Raw genomic sequence first — 17,870 nt, forward strand, 5'->3', positions numbered from 1 at the left:
ACACACACACACACACACACACACACACACACACACAGCTGACAAGTTGTTGTGGCCGAGTGGTTAAGGCGATGGACTAGAAATCCATTGGGGATTCCCCGCGCAGGTTCGAATCCTGCCAACAACGAGTAATGTTTGAATGTGCAAGACGACAGCCTAATTTGCTGTTATTAATCATATCCAGTACTGTCTTTCAAAAGTAATCAGTTGGCTTCCTTTGTGGTACATTTTGTATTTTCTACCCAGCATGGTAATACCGATGGATGATTTTTTTTTTTTATACTTTTTATTTTGTCTTTTTCAAGTTACACAGAAAGGAAAGAGAAGGAAAAAAAATTATAATAATAAAAATAAAAATGATAGTAACAATCATAACATAAATACCTGGGGGAGATGTAATATTTTGACATTCTTTTCTTTCCCTTTTTTAAGGGCATGGCTGGGATTTGACCTTAAATGTAGACCATTTTTGCCACTTTTGAGCAAAATCCCTTCCTCTAATTCTCAAACAAAAAGTCAATTTTTCCATGGCGTATATTTCTTCAACAATGTCAAGCCATTGTCTCAGTCCTGGGGGATCGCTTCTCATCCAGAGTCTTGTCAGGGCCTTCTTAGCAGCAACAGTCAATATTTTGAAGAGGTAGATGTCTCTCTTTTCAATGACTTCAACAGGCATAAGTCCCAGATATACAGTCCTTGGATCTTTAGGTATTCTCAGATTTAGAATTTCCTCCATTGTTTGGATAACATTATGCCAGAATAATTGTATTTTTGAACATGTCCAAAAGACATGAGAGTGATTGGCTACTACATGATCACACCCACGCCAACAATTCTGTTGTTGTTGCGTTTGTTTACTCTTAATGTGTGGAGTGATAAAAAAGCGTATGAGATTTTTCCAGCCAAATTCTCGCCATCTTCTCGAACTAGTTGAAGATTGCTGTGTGTTGCACATGGAAAGCCAATCACTCTCTGACAATACAACATTGAATTCTTGTTCCCACTTTGATTTGATATATAATGAGTTTCTTCCATTACTTTTTTGGAGACAGCTATACAGTTTTGATACAGTCTTTGAGGGGGTTCTTTTATATGCGTCCATCAAAAATACAATCATCTCCTTAATCTCTGCTGATAAGTACCTATTCACTTCCTTGTCATAAAAGTCACGTAGCTGTAAATAACGGTACAGATCTCTGTTTTCAAATTTAAACTCCCGTTTGAGTTTATCAAAGTTCTTAAAAGTTTTTCCGTCCACAAGTGTACATATTGCTGTTATGCCCCTCTCCGACCACCTAATAAACGTGTCATCTAATAACTTGGGGCCAAAGTCGGGTGAATGAGAGGGCCATATCAATAATTTACTGTCCCCCTCCATTTTGTTTTTCTTAACAATCTCAAACCATGTTTTCAAAGTGTTTCTCAAGATTGTATTATCTTCCTTTTGATCTATATATTCTTTCCCCCCTAATCTAGCAGCGGGTGGCACTTTATGTAGTTTACATTCAATATTTTTCCATTTGGCTTGATATTCTGGGGAACACCAGTAGACAATGTATCTCAACTGAGCTGCATAGTAGTACTGTTTAAAGTCAGGCAGGGCAAGACCTCCTCGCTCTTTATCTAGCTGGAGCGTTCTGAGTTTTATCCTAGGTTTTGCGCCTGCCCAAATGAATCTAGATATTAATTTGTTCCATGCAGAAAACTGGCATTCTGGGATCCTAATGGGGAGTGAGAGGAAGACATATAACAACCTGGGCAGTACATTCATTTTTATCACCTCTATCCTCGAACTGAAATCTAAAATTAATGTTGACCAGCGTGTTACATCTGCCTGAATTTTGTTGGTCAAAGTACGATAATTAAATTCAAACAGGTCATTTAAATTCTGTGTAATTATCACACCCAAATATTTTATCCATTTTGTGTCCCACTTTAGTTTATATTTACCCCGAATTTTACTATTTGGTAGGTAATTTAAGCAAAGTACCTGTGTTTTTTTGATGTTCAGTTTGTATCCTGACATCGTGCCATAATTTTCCAAGGTGGTTAGGAGTCTGGGGATTGTTACATTTGGGTTTGTTAGATATGTGATAATGTCATCAGCAAACAGGCCTATTTTATGCTCCTCGGTTGCTATGTTAATCCCTTCCAGTTCATCATTTTGTCTGATGTCTTGAGCAAGCGGCTCAATAAATAACGCAAAGAGGGAGGGGCTGAGGCAGCATCCCTGCCTTGTACCTCTGTTAACGTTAAAGCTGCCTGTCAGAGAGCCATTGATCCTCAGCCTGGCAGTAGGACCACTATAGAGAGCTTTTATGCAACTAATAAATTGGTCATTAAAGCCAAATCTCTCCAAAACTTTATATAGAAAAGGCAAACTTACTCTATCAAAAGCCTTCTCGGCATCAAGGCTAAGCAAGGCTGTACTAAGTTGTCTTTTATTAATATGTTCTATAATATGTAGTGTGCGTCTGACATTATCTTGCGTCTGTCTGCCCTTTATAAACCCTGATTGGTCTTCATCTATTAAGTAAGGAAGAAGATGTTCCAGCCTTCTAGAAATGATGGACGTGAATATTTTATAGTCTACGTTTAATATGGAAATCGGTCTGTAAGATTCACACAACTCTTTGTCTTTGCCTTCCTTTAGTATCACCGAAATCACTGCTTCCTTCCATGATGGAGGTATTTTACCATGTTTAAGAGTGCAATTCAGAGATTTAAGTAATGTAGGTGCAAGGTCCTCCGCAAAGATCTTGTACCACTCATTTGGGAAGCCATCACTTCCTGGGCACTTATTGTTTTTCAAATTACTTATAGCTCTGTCTAGTTCTTTCTTTGTAATTGGAGCGGATAAAGAATCATTTTGTACCTTGCCTATGGAGGGGAGATCCAATGTTAGTAAGTATTTTCTAATCATCTCATCTTCCACTGGATCTGGTTCCGAGTACAATGACACATAATATTTTTCGAAGCAATTTTCTATTTCCTGAGGTTTAGAAGTTATAACGTTATTCAATGGGTCTCTAATCTTAGATATGCAGCTTTTAATTTGTTGATTTCTAAGGCGTCGTGCCAGGATCTTTGTTGCTTTAGGACCGGATTCGTAAAAGGTCTGTTTTGTGAATCTAATTTTCTTTTCAAGTTCATCAGTAAGAATCGCATCTATTTGTTTCCTGGTTTCTTTTAACTGATTCGTCAGTGTTACATCTTTATCTGTTTGTTTTTGTTTCTCTAATTTTTTCAATTCTTCCTGTAATTTTTCATATTTTAGCCTCTTCACTTTATTCATGTAAGCTGTCCGTGAAATCAAATTCCCTCTCATAATTGCTTTAATCGTATCCCATACCATCGTTGGTTCCACTTCACTATTACTTGTAGTATTATTTTCAATAGAGTCCTTAATTTCTCGTCTTATATCCTTAACAGTCATTGTGTTATTCAGAATCCCAATATTCATTCTCCACAGTGTGCTTTTATGTCTGTCATTTAATTGTATAGTTAAGTAGACTGCATTATGGTCTGAAACATCCGAGGTCCCTATTGAACATTCTTTCACCCTATGTCTATCTGAGATATTCATCAGAAAGAAATCTATTCTAGAGTGAGTCTGGTGTGTGGCTGAGAAATGGGTAAAGTCCTTCTCTGAACCATGAAGATTCCTCCAGACATCGAACATACCAGACTCTTTGATTAAAATGTTAAGGCTTTTTGACATATGCAGTTTGTGTTGTTTTTTACTTGTCGTGTCTAATGAGTAATTCAGGATTGTATTCCAGTCGCCGGCACAGATCAGTATACCCTCACTGAAAGTGACAATCTTATCAAAAAACTGAGTAAAGATTTTTTTATCACTTTCTGGAGGTATATAGATACAAGCAAATGTGACTAATATGTTATCAAGTTTTCCTTTGACTAAAACATATCTGCCTTCCTTATCTCCTTCTGCCTTAATCAAGTCAAAATTCAGAGAGTTAGACATCATAATAGCCACTCCTCTTTTCCTGCTGTTTTTACATGCACTGAAAAAGGAATTTGAATATCCAAACCTCTTCAACTTATTATGTTCTTCATTAGACAAATGTGTTTCTTGCAGCATTACAACATGTGATTTATCCTTTTTTAACTTTGCCAACACTTTGCTCCTCTTAATCGGATGTCGTAGGCCATTTACATTCAAAGACGTAATCTTTAAGCTATCCAGCCTTGGCATGAGCATCACAGGTGACAACAATCTCCCCCAGAAAAAAACACAGAACAGTGATAACGGTAACTATTATACAGAAAAAAGGAAAAGAGAATCTAGGCTTCCAAAAGGGGGGGAGAACCGTCTCCCCCAGAGTGACCCAGTTGGAGGGTCGAGGGTTAAGTCTCTCATCTAGAGAGGGCCCAATATAAGAGATGGTTATTAATTCTAGCAAAAGAACTGTCCCCATCCTATGAGTCCAACTAAAATGTAACAGTAGTTGAGACCACACTACCCAGTGATAATCAAACCATTAGGCCAAAAAAGAAAAGTATCCAGCGAAGCATGGTGATAATAATAATGATAATGATTCTCACCCAATTGTGAGATTAGTGTGTAGCCAAAAATAAAAATAAAACGTCAGGCGTTCTCCGTGTTATCCCTCTGGAACTCCCGCAGCTTCTCCTTGGCTCTCTGAGCGGCGGAGCCGCCCCGCCCCCGGCGCTCTGCTCCCCGCTCCCATCCCAGCAGCTCCGACAGTGAATCCAGCGCAGGCTCCGCGTCGCGCACCTGCGGCGGGTCCACTTTGAAGCCCCGTCTGTGTAACTCTTGCCATGCTGCCTCCGCGCTGCTGTACGTCCTGGCTCCGGTGTCCCAGTGGATCCTCATGTTGGTATAGGGCGTTTGGAAACGTATCCCCTTTTCCTTTAAAGCTCTCTTGATCCCGTTGTATTCCTTGCGCTTCCTGACTGTCTCAGCGGCGTAATCATGGTCAAAATAGATCACCCGTTTGCCCAGTGATATTTTGCCCTTTCTCCAAGCCTCCTTTAGCACCAGTTCCTTGGTTGTAAACTCCTGGAAATTAATAATAATGGGTCTCGGAGGTTTTTCGGGTGGAGGTTTCTGCGCTAAGGAGCGGTGCGCCCGTTGGATTTTCAGGTCGAGGTCCTGCGGCAGCGGTAACTCACGTTTAAGGAGAGCAGTGATGAACTGGGCTACAGAATTTCCCTCCTCACCCTCTGCCACTCCGAATATGCGGATATTGTTTCTCCTAGATCGGGACTCCAGGTCCGTCACTTTTTCCAGAAGAAACTTTTGCTGTTTGGCAAAGGCAGAGAGCAGCATATTTGCCTCCGCTGCCCAGTCCTCCATCCGCCCCACGCGCGTCTCCGCCTCATCAACACGGCCGGACAAACTTTGCACTTCTTTTGTTAAGTTGTCGAGTTTGCCATTAATTTCTTGGCTCATGTGGTTGATTTCTTGGCGCAGGGAGTCGTTACCTTTCGTCAGATCAGATTTAAGGTCCTTAATTGCCGCCATCAAGTCGTTCGAGTTCACACTGGTTTCATCCTCCGGGCCACCAACACGTGCCTCCAGGTTGCTATCATTAGCTTTTGCCTTCGCCCCCGTGCTGCCTATTTCTTGATTTTTAGACATTTCTTCTTCTCTTCTTTGGCCTCTTGTGAGTCTCTTCCCACTCATCTAACAAAGGATCCACTCAAAATGTAGTGAACGAGTTTTTAGTGGGAAAATAATAACTTTTCTTGGGAGCGTGGTCTCAGGTGCGTCTGACTACTCCATGAGCTAAACCGGAAGCCCCGATGGATGATTTTTAATTTTACCGCACCAGGACAACTTATATGAAATCACACATTTATTTCTAACATGAATGATTTGAAGATAGGATTTTTTTTTCGTTACGCCCGCCATTTTCAAAGCATGCAAGTTTCCGTAGTGTAGTGGTTATCACGTTCGCCTAACACGCGAAAGGTCCCCTGTTCGAAACTGGGCGGAAACATGTATTACTGCAATAATATTATTTGGACTTGGAAAACCCCTCTAATCCTCTTGTTGGTGGTCAGCACAGGAAGGTCGACCATCTCTTTCTCGCATTGGGTCTTATGCAGAAATGAATTTCGTTGCAGTTCCACAACTGATTAAAAGCCAGTCATTCCCCATTTACCTAATCTTTAAAATGTCCAACTTTACAGGAAAAAAAGAAACATATTACAGAGATTTTTTACAGGATCTTTTCGTCATGCCCGCCTTTTTCAAAACATGTAAGTCACTAGCTCCACCACCAAACCCCAGCAGCATTAACACCAGACCCCACTAGCTCCACCACCAGACCCCAGGAGCTTCCAACACCAGACCCCACTAGCTCCACCACCAAACCCCAGCAGCATCACCACCAGACCCCAGGAGCTTCCACCACCAGACCCCAGGAGCTTCCACCACCAGACCTTAGGAGCTTCCACCACCAGACCCCAGGAGCTTCCACCAGACCCCAGCAGCTTCACCACCAGACCCCACTAGCTCCACCACCAGACCCCAGGAGCTTCCACCACCAGACCCCAGGAGCTCCACCACCATACCCCAGCAGCATCACCACCAGACCCCAGGAGCTTCCACCACCAGACCCCAGGAGCTTCCACCACCAGACCTCAGGAGCTTCCACCACCAGACCCCAGGAGCTTCCACCAGACCCCAGCAGCATCACCACCAGACCCCACTAGCTCCACCACCAGACCCCAGCAGCATTACCACCAGACCCCATCCACTACCAGACCCTACTAGCTCCACCACCAGACCCCAGCAGCATTACCACCAGACCCCATCCACCACAAGACCCCACTAGCTCCACCACCAGACCCCAGCAGCATCACCACCAGACCCCATCCACCACCAGACCCTACTAGCTCCACCACCAGACCCCAGGAGCTTCCAACACCAGACCCCACTAGCTCCACCACCAGACCCCAGCAGCATCAGCACCAGACCCCAGGAGCTTCCACCACCAGACCCCAGGAGCTTCCACCACCAGACCCCAGGAGCTTCCACCACCAGACCCCAGGAGCTTCCACCACCAGACCCCAGGAGCTTCCACCACCAGACCTCAGGAGCTTCCACCACCAGACCCCAGGAGCTTCCACCACCAGACCCCAGGAGCTTCCACCACGAGACCCCAGCAGCATCAGCACCAGACCCCAGCAGCATCACTACCAGACCCCAGGAGCTTCCACCACCAGTCCTCAGGAGCTTCCACCACCAGACCCCAGGAGCTTCCACCACCAGACCCCAGCAGCATCAGCACCAGACCCCAGCAGCATCACCACCAGAACCCAGGAGCTTCCACCACCACACCCCAGGAGCTTCCATCACCAGACCCCAGGAGCTTCCACCACCAGACCCCTCTAGCTGCACCACCAGACCCCAGCAGCATCACCACCACACCTCAGGAGCTTCCACCACCAAACCCTAACAACAACTCAACAACCTCAAAAACCCGGCTCACCTGGAGCCACCCAAAGACCCGGCTCACCGTCCGAACCCGGGGACCCGCTTTTAAGCCCCCCACCGACCAGCCACTGGAGTGAAAGAGCCAGCCCTTGGGCCTGGAGGACCAGGGCCCTGGTACCATAAACACCCAGACGCTCCTAGCACCATGGACAGCACTCTGTCAGATGCTCAAGCGCATATTGTTTTTTACTCATGTTCTGGTTTCAGGACCACAATAAAAACACAATAAAAGCTGAACAGGGTTCCATGGTGTAATGGTTAGCACTCTGGACTTTGACCCCAGGAGCTTCCACCACCAGACACCACTAGCTCCACCACCAGACGACAGCAGCATCACCACCACACCTCAGGAGCTTCCACCACCAGACACCACTAGCTCCACCACCAGACCCCAGCAGCATCACCACCAGACCCCAGGAGCATCACCACCAGACCCCAGGAGCTTCCACCACCAGACCCCAGGAATTTCCATCACCAGACCCAAGGAGCTTGCATCACCTGACCCCAGGAGCTTCCATCACCAGACCCCAGGAGCTTCCACCACCAGACCCCACTAGCTGCACCACCAGACCCCAGCAGCATCACCACCACACCTCAGGAGCTTCCACCACCAGACCCCAACAACAACTCAACAACCTCAACAACCCGGCTCACCTGGAGCCACCCAGAGACCCGGCTCACCGTCCGAACCAGGGGACCCGCTTTTAAGAGCCCTGACTGTGTGGCGGAGTCACATCCTGGTTATACAGCAGAGTGGCGCAGCGGAAGCGTGCTGGGCCCATAACCCAGAGGTCGATGGATCGAAACCATCCTCTGCTACTTAAGAGATCCTCTCATACATGAGATGTGAGAGATTAACTGAAATCTATCCAGAGCCTTTTGGAAACAAGAAAGTGGATATATGATCTATGAACATACTGCACTGACTGTTGATGAAAATGCATTTAATCAAAATGAGGATGAAAATATGTCTCAACCTAATAAAGTAAAACCAACCATTTTAAAATAAAGTAAAACCAACCATTTTAAAATAAAGACTCTAAATTGTCTATTTCTGAAGATTCACACACACACACACACACACACACACACACACATACACATAGCTGACAGGTTGTTGTGGCCGAGTGGTTAAGGCGATGGACTAGAAATCCATTGGGGATTCCCCGCGCAGGTTCGAATCCCGCCAACAACGAGTAATGTTTGAATGTGCAAGACGACAGCCTAATTTGCAGTTATTAATCATATCCAGTACTGTCTTTCAAAAGTAATCAGTTGGCTTCCCTTGTGGTACATTTTGTATTTTCTACCCAGCATGGTAATACCGATGGATGATTTTTAATTTTACCGCACCAGGACAACTTATATGAAATCACACATTTATTTCTAACATGAATGATTTGAAGATAGGATTTTTTTTTCGTTACGCCCGCCATTTTCAAAGCATGCAAGTTTCTGTAGTGTAGTGGTTATGAAGTTTGCCTAACACGCGAAAGGTCCCCTGTTCGAAACTGGGGGCAAACATGTATTACTGCAATAATATTATTTGGACTTGTAAAACCCCTCTAATCCTCTTCTTGGTGCTCGGCACAGGAAGGTCGACCATCTCTTTCTCGCATTGGGTCTTATGCAGAAATGAATTTCGTTGCAGTTCCACAACTGATTAAAAGCCAGTCATTCCCCATTTACCTAATCTTTCAAATGTCCAACTTTACCGGAAAAAAAGAAACATATTACAGAGATTTTTTACAGGATCTTTTCGTCATGCCCGCCTTTTTCAAAACATGTAAGTCACTAGCTCCACCACCAAACCCCAGCAGCATTAACACCAGACCCCACTAGCTCCACCACCAGACCCCAGGAGCTTCCAACACCAGACCCCACTAGCTCCACCACCATACCCCAGCAGCATCACCACCAGACCCCAGCAGCATCACCACCAGACCCCAGGAGCTTCCACCACCAGACCCCAGGAGCTTCCACCACCAGACCTCAGGAGCTTCCACCACCAGACCCCAGGAGCTTCCACCAGACCCCAGCAGCATCACCACCAGACCCCAGGAGCTTCCACCACCAGACCCCAGGAGCTTCCACCACCAGACCCCAGGAGCTTCCACCACCAGACCTCAGGAGCTTCCACCACCAGACCCCAGGAGCTTCCACCAGACCCCAGCAGCATCACCACCAGACCCCACTAGCTCCACCACCAGACCCCAGCAGCATTACCACCAGACCCCATCCACCACCAGACCCTACTAGCTCCACCACCAGACCCCAGCAGCATTACCACCAGACCCCATCCACCACAAGACCCCACTAGCTCCACCACCAGACCCCAGCAGCATCACCACCAGACCCCATCCACCACCAGACCCTACTAGCTCCACCACCAGACCCCAGGAGCTTCCAACAACAGACCCCACTAGCTCCACCACCAGACCCCAGCAGCATCAGCACCAGACCCCAGGAGCTTCCACCACCAGACCCCAGGAGCTTCCACCACCAGACCCCAGGAGCTTCCACCACCAGACCTCAGGAGCTTCCACCACCAGACCCCAGGAGCTTCCACCACCAGACCCCAGCAGCATCAGCACCAGACCCCAGCAGCATCACCACCAGAACCCAGGAGCTTCCACCACCACACCCCAGGAGCTTCCATCACCAGACCCCAGGAGCTTCCACCACCAGACCCCTCTAGCTGCACCACCAGACCCCAGCAGCATCCCCACCACACCTCAGGAGCTTCCACCACCAAACCCTAACAACAACTCAACAACCTCAAAAACCCGGCTCACCTGGAGCCACCCAAAGACCCGGCTCACCGTCCGAACCCGGGGACCCGCTTTTAAGCCCCCCACCGACCGGCCACTGGAGTGAAAGAGCCAGCCCTTGGGCCTGGAGGACCAGGGCCCTGGTACCATAAACACCCAGACGCTCCTAGCACCATGGACAGCACTCTGTCAGATGCTCAAGCGCATATTGTTTTTTACTCATGTTCTGGTTTCAGGACCACAATAAAAACACAATAAAAGCTGAACAGGGTTCCATGGTGTAATGGTTAGCACTCTGGACTTTGACCCCAGGAGCTTCCACCACCAGACACCACTAGCTCCACCACCAGACGACAGCAGCATCACCACCACACCTCAGGAGCTTCCACCACCAGACCCCAGGAATTTCCATCACCAGACCCAAGGAGCTTCCATCACCTGACCCCAGGAGCTTCCATCACCAGACCCCAGGAGCTTCCACCACCAGACCCCACTAGCTGCACCACCAGACCCCAGCAGCATCACCACCACACCTCAGGAGCTTCCACCACCAGACCCCAACAACAACTCAACAACCTCAATAACCCGGCTCACCTGGAGCCACCCAGAGACCCGGCTCACCGTCCGAACCAGGGGACCCGCTTTTAAGTCCCCTACCCCCCTCCCCCCCACTGTGTGGCGGAGTCACATCCTGGTTATACAGCAGTGTGGCGCAACGGAAGCGTGCTGGGCCCATAACCCAGAGGTCGATGGATCAAAACCATCCTCTGCTACTTAAGAGATCCTCTCATACATGAGATGTGAGAGATTAACTGAAATCTATCCAGAGCTTTTTGGAAACAAGAAAGTGGATGTATGATCTATGAACATACTGCACTGACTGTTGATGAAAATGCATTTAATCAAAATGAGGATGAAAATATGTCTCAACCTAATAAAGTAAAACCAACCATTTTAAAATAAAGTAAAACCAACCATTTTAAAATAAAGACTCTAAATTGTCTATTTCTGAAGATTCACACACACACACACACACACACACACACACACACACACACACACACACACACACACACACACACACACACACACACACACACACACACACACACACACACACACACACACACAGCTGACAAGTTGTTGTGGCCGAGTGGTTAAGGCGATGGACTAGAAATCCATTGGGGATTCCCCGCGCAGGTTCGAATCCTGCCAACAACGAGTAATGTTTGAATGTGCAAGACGACAGCCTAATTTGCTGTTATTAATCATATCCAGTACTGTCTTTCAAAAGTAATCAGTTGGCTTCCTTTGTGGTACATTTTGTATTTTCTACCCAGCATGGTAATACCGATGGATGATTTTTTTTTTTTATACTTTTTATTTTGTCTTTTTCAAGTTACACAGAAAGGAAAGAGAAGGAAAAAAAATTATAATAATAAAAATAAAAATGATAGTAACAATCATAACATAAATACCTGGGGGAGATGTAATATTTTGACATTCTTTTCTTTCCCTTTTTTAAGGGCATGGCTGGGATTTGACCTTAAATGTAGACCATTTTTGCCACTTTTGAGCAAAATCCCTTCCTCTAATTCTCAAACAAAAAGTCAATTTTTCCATGGCGTATATTTCTTCAACAATGTCAAGCCATTGTCTCAGTCCTGGGGGATCGCTTCTCATCCAGAGTCTTGTCAGGGCCTTCTTAGCAGCAACAGTCAATATTTTGAAGAGGTAGATGTCTCTCTTTTCAATGACTTCAACAGGCATAAGTCCCAGATATACAGTCCTTGGATCTTTAGGTATTCTCAGATTTAGAATTTCCTCCATTGTTTGGATAACATTATGCCAGAATAATTGTATTTTTGAACATGTCCAAAAGACATGAGAGTGATTGGCTACTACATGATCACACCCACGCCAACAATTCTGTTGTTGTTGCGTTTGTTTACTCTTAATGTGTGGAGTGATAAAAAAGCGTATGAGATTTTTCCAGCCAAATTCTCGCCATCTTCTCGAACTAGTTGAAGATTGCTGTGTGTTGCACATGGAAAGCCAATCACTCTCTGACAATACAACATTGAATTCTTGTTCCCACTTTGATTTGATATATAATGAGTTTCTTCCATTACTTTTTTGGAGACAGCTATACAGTTTTGATACAGTCTTTGAGGGGGTTCTTTTATATGCGTCCATCAAAAATACAATCATCTCCTTAATCTCTGCTGATAAGTACCTATTCACTTCCTTGTCATAAAAGTCACGTAGCTGTAAATAACGGTACAGATCTCTGTTTTCAAATTTAAACTCCCGTTTGAGTTTATCAAAGTTCTTAAAAGTTTTTCCGTCCACAAGTGTACATATTGCTGTTATGCCCCTCTCCGACCACCTAATAAACGTGTCATCTAATAACTTGGGGCCAAAGTCGGGTGAATGAGAGGGCCATATCAATAATTTACTGTCCCCCTCCATTTTGTTTTTCTTAACAATCTCAAACCATGTTTTCAAAGTGTTTCTCAAGATTGTATTATCTTCCTTTTGATCTATATATTCTTTCCCCCCTAATCTAGCAGCGGGTGGCACTTTATGTAGTTTACATTCAATATTTTTCCATTTGGCTTGATATTCTGGGGAACACCAGTAGACAATGTATCTCAACTGAGCTGCATAGTAGTACTGTTTAAAGTCAGGCAGGGCAAGACCTCCTCGCTCTTTATCTAGCTGGAGCGTTCTGAGTTTTATCCTAGGTTTTGCGCCTGCCCAAATGAATCTAGATATTAATTTGTTCCATGCAGAAAACTGGCATTCTGGGATCCTAATGGGGAGTGAGAGGAAGACATATAACAACCTGGGCAGTACATTCATTTTTATCACCTCTATCCTCGAACTGAAATCTAAAATTAATGTTGACCAGCGTGTTACATCTGCCTGAATTTTGTTGGTCAAAGTACGATAATTAAATTCAAACAGGTCATTTAAATTCTGTGTAATTATCACACCCAAATATTTTATCCATTTTGTGTCCCACTTTAGTTTATATTTACCCCGAATTTTACTATTTGGTAGGTAATTTAAGCAAAGTACCTGTGTTTTTTTGATGTTCAGTTTGTATCCTGACATCGTGCCATAATTTTCCAAGGTGGTTAGGAGTCTGGGGATTGTTACATTTGGGTTTGTTAGATATGTGATAATGTCATCAGCAAACAGGCCTATTTTATGCTCCTCGGTTGCTATGTTAATCCCTTCCAGTTCATCATTTTGTCTGATGTCTTGAGCAAGCGGCTCAATAAATAACGCAAAGAGGGAGGGGCTGAGGCAGCATCCCTGCCTTGTACCTCTGTTAACGTTAAAGCTGCCTGTCAGAGAGCCATTGATCCTCAGCCTGGCAGTAGGACCACTATAGAGAGCTTTTATGCAACTAATAAATTGGTCATTAAAGCCAAATCTCTCCAAAACTTTATATAGAAAAGGCAAACTTACTCTATCAAAAGCCTTCTCGGCATCAAGGCTAAGCAAGGCTGTACTAAGTTGTCTTTTATTAATATGTTCTATAATATGTAGTGTGCGTCTGACATTATCTTGCGTCTGTCTGCCCTTTATAAACCCTGATTGGTCTTCATCTATTAAGTAAGGAAGAAGATGTTCCAGCCTTCTAGAAATGATGGACGTGAATATTTTATAGTCTACGTTTAATATGGAAATCGGTCTGTAAGATTCACACAACTCTTTGTCTTTGCCTTCCTTTAGTATCACCGAAATCACTGCTTCCTTCCATGATGGAGGTATTTTACCATGTTTAAGAGTGCAATTCAGAGATTTAAGTAATGTAGGTGCAAGGTCCTCCGCAAAGATCTTGTACCACTCATTTGGGAAGCCATCACTTCCTGGGCACTTATTGTTTTTCAAATTACTTATAGCTCTGTCTAGTTCTTTCTTTGTAATTGGAGCGGATAAAGAATCATTTTGTACCTTGCCTATGGAGGGGAGATCCAATGTTAGTAAGTATTTTCTAATCATCTCATCTTCCACTGGATCTGGTTCCGAGTACAATGACACATAATATTTTTCGAAGCAATTTTCTATTTCCTGAGGTTTAGAAGTTATAACGTTATTCAATGGGTCTCTAATCTTAGATATGCAGCTTTTAATTTGTTGATTTCTAAGGCGTCGTGCCAGGATCTTTGTTGCTTTAGGACCGGATTCGTAAAAGGTCTGTTTTGTGAATCTAATTTTCTTTTCAAGTTCATCAGTAAGAATCGCATCTATTTGTTTCCTGGTTTCTTTTAACTGATTCGTCAGTGTTACATCTTTATCTGTTTGTTTTTGTTTCTCTAATTTTTTCAATTCTTCCTGTAATTTTTCATATTTTAGCCTCTTCACTTTATTCATGTAAGCTGTCCGTGAAATCAAATTCCCTCTCATAATTGCTTTAATCGTATCCCATACCATCGTTGGTTCCACTTCACTATTACTTGTAGTATTATTTTCAATAGAGTCCTTAATTTCTCGTCTTATATCCTTAACAGTCATTGTGTTATTCAGAATCCCAATATTCATTCTCCACAGTGTGCTTTTATGTCTGTCATTTAATTGTATAGTTAAGTAGACTGCATTATGGTCTGAAACATCCGAGGTCCCTATTGAACATTCTTTCACCCTATGTCTATCTGAGATATTCATCAGAAAGAAATCTATTCTAGAGTGAGTCTGGTGTGTGGCTGAGAAATGGGTAAAGTCCTTCTCTGAACCATGAAGATTCCTCCAGACATCGAACATACCAGACTCTTTGATTAAAATGTTAAGGCTTTTTGACATATGCAGTTTGTGTTGTTTTTTACTTGTCGTGTCTAATGAGTAATTCAGGATTGTATTCCAGTCGCCGGCACAGATCAGTATACCCTCACTGAAAGTGACAATCTTATCAAAAAACTGAGTAAAGATTTTTTTATCACTTTCTGGAGGTATATAGATACAAGCAAATGTGACTAATATGTTATCAAGTTTTCCTTTGACTAAAACATATCTGCCTTCCTTATCTCCTTCTGCCTTAATCAAGTCAAAATTCAGAGAGTTAGACATCATAATAGCCACTCCTCTTTTCCTGCTGTTTTTACATGCACTGAAAAAGGAATTTGAATATCCAAACCTCTTCAACTTATTATGTTCTTCATTAGACAAATGTGTTTCTTGCAGCATTACAACATGTGATTTATCCTTTTTTAACTTTGCCAACACTTTGCTCCTCTTAATCGGATGTCGTAGGCCATTTACATTCAAAGACGTAATCTTTAAGCTATCCAGCCTTGGCATGAGCATCACAGGTGACAACAATCTCCCCCAGAAAAAAACACAGAACAGTGATAACGGTAACTATTATACAGAAAAAAGGAAAAGAGAATCTAGGCTTCCAAAAGGGGGGGAGAACCGTCTCCCCCAGAGTGACCCAGTTGGAGGGTCGAGGGTTAAGTCTCTCATCTAGAGAGGGCCCAATATAAGAGATGGTTATTAATTCTAGCAAAAGAACTGTCCCCATCCTATGAGTCCAACTAAAATGTAACAGTAGTTGAGACCACACTACCCAGTGATAATCAAACCATTAGGCCAAAAAAGAAAAGTATCCAGCGAAGCATGGTGATAATAATAATGATAATGATTCTCACCCAATTGTGAGATTAGTGTGTAGCCAAAAATAAAAATAAAACGTCAGGCGTTCTCCGTGTTATCCCTCTGGAACTCCCGCAGCTTCTCCTTGGCTCTCTGAGCGGCGGAGCCGCCCCGCCCCCGGCGCTCTGCTCCCCGCTCCCATCCCAGCAGCTCCGACAGTGAATCCAGCGCAGGCTCCGCGTCGCGCACCTGCGGCGGGTCCACTTTGAAGCCCCGTCTGTGTAACTCTTGCCATGCTGCCTCCGCGCTGCTGTACGTCCTGGCTCCGGTGTCCCAGTGGATCCTCATGTTGGTATAGGGCGTTTGGAAACGTATCCCCTTTTCCTTTAAAGCTCTCTTGATCCCGTTGTATTCCTTGCGCTTCCTGACTGTCTCAGCGGCGTAATCATGGTCAAAATAGATCACCCGTTTGCCCAGTGATATTTTGCCCTTTCTCCAAGCCTCCTTTAGCACCAGTTCCTTGGTTGTAAACTCCTGGAAATTAATAATAATGGGTCTCGGAGGTTTTTCGGGTGGAGGTTTCTGCGCTAAGGAGCGGTGCGCCCGTTGGATTTTCAGGTCGAGGTCCTGCGGCAGCGGTAACTCACGTTTAAGGAGAGCAGTGATGAACTGGGCTACAGAATTTCCCTCCTCACCCTCTGCCACTCCGAATATGCGGATATTGTTTCTCCTAGATCGGGACTCCAGGTCCGTCACTTTTTCCAGAAGAAACTTTTGCTGTTTGGCAAAGGCAGAGAGCAGCATATTTGCCTCCGCTGCCCAGTCCTCCATCCGCCCCACGCGCGTCTCCGCCTCATCAACACGGCCGGACAAACTTTGCACTTCTTTTGTTAAGTTGTCGAGTTTGCCATTAATTTCTTGGCTCATGTGGTTGATTTCTTGGCGCAGGGAGTCGTTACCTTTCGTCAGATCAGATTTAAGGTCCTTAATTGCCGCCATCAAGTCGTTCGAGTTCACACTGGTTTCATCCTCCGGGCCACCAACACGTGCCTCCAGGTTGCTATCATTAGCTTTTGCCTTCGCCCCCGTGCTGCCTATTTCTTGATTTTTAGACATTTCTTCTTCTCTTCTTTGGCCTCTTGTGAGTCTCTTCCCACTCATCTAACAAAGGATCCACTCAAAATGTAGTGAACGAGTTTTTAGTGGGAAAATAATAACTTTTCTTGGGAGCGTGGTCTCAGGTGCGTCTGACTACTCCATGAGCTAAACCGGAAGCCCCGATGGATGATTTTTAATTTTACCGCACCAGGACAACTTATATGAAATCACACATTTATTTCTAACATGAATGATTTGAAGATAGGATTTTTTTTTCGTTACGCCCGCCATTTTCAAAGCATGCAAGTTTCCGTAGTGTAGTGGTTATCACGTTCGCCTAACACGCGAAAGGTCCCCTGTTCGAAACTGGGCGGAAACATGTATTACTGCAATAATATTATTTGGACTTGGAAAACCCCTCTAATCCTCTTGTTGGTGGTCAGCACAGGAAGGTCGACCATCTCTTTCTCGCATTGGGTCTTATGCAGAAATGAATTTCGTTGCAGTTCCACAACTGATTAAAAGCCAGTCATTCCCCATTTACCTAATCTTTAAAATGTCCAACTTTACAGGAAAAAAAGAAACATATTACAGAGATTTTTTACAGGATCTTTTCGTCATGCCCGCCTTTTTCAAAACATGTAAGTCACTAGCTCCACCACCAAACCCCAGCAGCATTAACACCAGACCCCACTAGCTCCACCACCAGACCCCAGGAGCTTCCAACACCAGACCCCACTAGCTCCACCACCATACCCCAGCAGCATCACCACCAGACCCCAGGAGCTTCCACCACCAGACCCCAGGAGCTTCCACCACCAGACCTTAGGAGCTTCCACCACCAGACCCCAGGAGCTTCCACCAGACCCCAGCAGCTTCACCACCAGACCCCACTAGCTCCACCACCA

At 44.7% G+C, this 17,870-nt stretch overlaps 6 non-coding genes across 6 annotated transcripts; all 6 read left to right on the forward strand.

The window, feature by feature from the left end:
• The first annotated feature begins 45 nt into the window (after nucleotides 1-45).
• trnas-aga (transfer RNA serine (anticodon AGA)) lies at nucleotides 46-127 on the forward strand. Its single transcript has one exon. It is a non-coding gene; the product is annotated as a tRNA-Ser (tRNA).
• Nucleotides 128-5,914: 5,787 nt separating this feature from the next.
• On the forward strand, nucleotides 5,915-5,987 carry trnav-aac (transfer RNA valine (anticodon AAC)). Its single transcript has one exon. It is a non-coding gene; the product is annotated as a tRNA-Val (tRNA).
• Nucleotides 5,988-8,236: 2,249 nt separating this feature from the next.
• On the forward strand, nucleotides 8,237-8,308 carry trnam-cau (transfer RNA methionine (anticodon CAU)). The gene has a single exon. It is a non-coding gene; the product is annotated as a tRNA-Met (tRNA).
• A 294-nt stretch (nucleotides 8,309-8,602) lies between these two features.
• Nucleotides 8,603-8,684, forward strand: trnas-aga (transfer RNA serine (anticodon AGA)). Its single transcript has one exon. It is a non-coding gene; the product is annotated as a tRNA-Ser (tRNA).
• Nucleotides 8,685-11,399: 2,715 nt separating this feature from the next.
• On the forward strand, nucleotides 11,400-11,481 carry trnas-aga (transfer RNA serine (anticodon AGA)). Its single transcript has one exon. It is a non-coding gene; the product is annotated as a tRNA-Ser (tRNA).
• Nucleotides 11,482-17,268: 5,787 nt separating this feature from the next.
• trnav-aac (transfer RNA valine (anticodon AAC)) lies at nucleotides 17,269-17,341 on the forward strand. The gene has a single exon. It is a non-coding gene; the product is annotated as a tRNA-Val (tRNA).
• The last annotated feature ends 529 nt before the right edge of the window (nucleotides 17,342-17,870 follow it).

Source organism: Cololabis saira, unplaced genomic scaffold, assembly GCF_033807715.1.
Source record: "Cololabis saira isolate AMF1-May2022 unplaced genomic scaffold, fColSai1.1 scf028, whole genome shotgun sequence".
Classification (NCBI taxonomy): domain Eukaryota; kingdom Metazoa; phylum Chordata; class Actinopteri; order Beloniformes; family Belonidae; genus Cololabis; species Cololabis saira.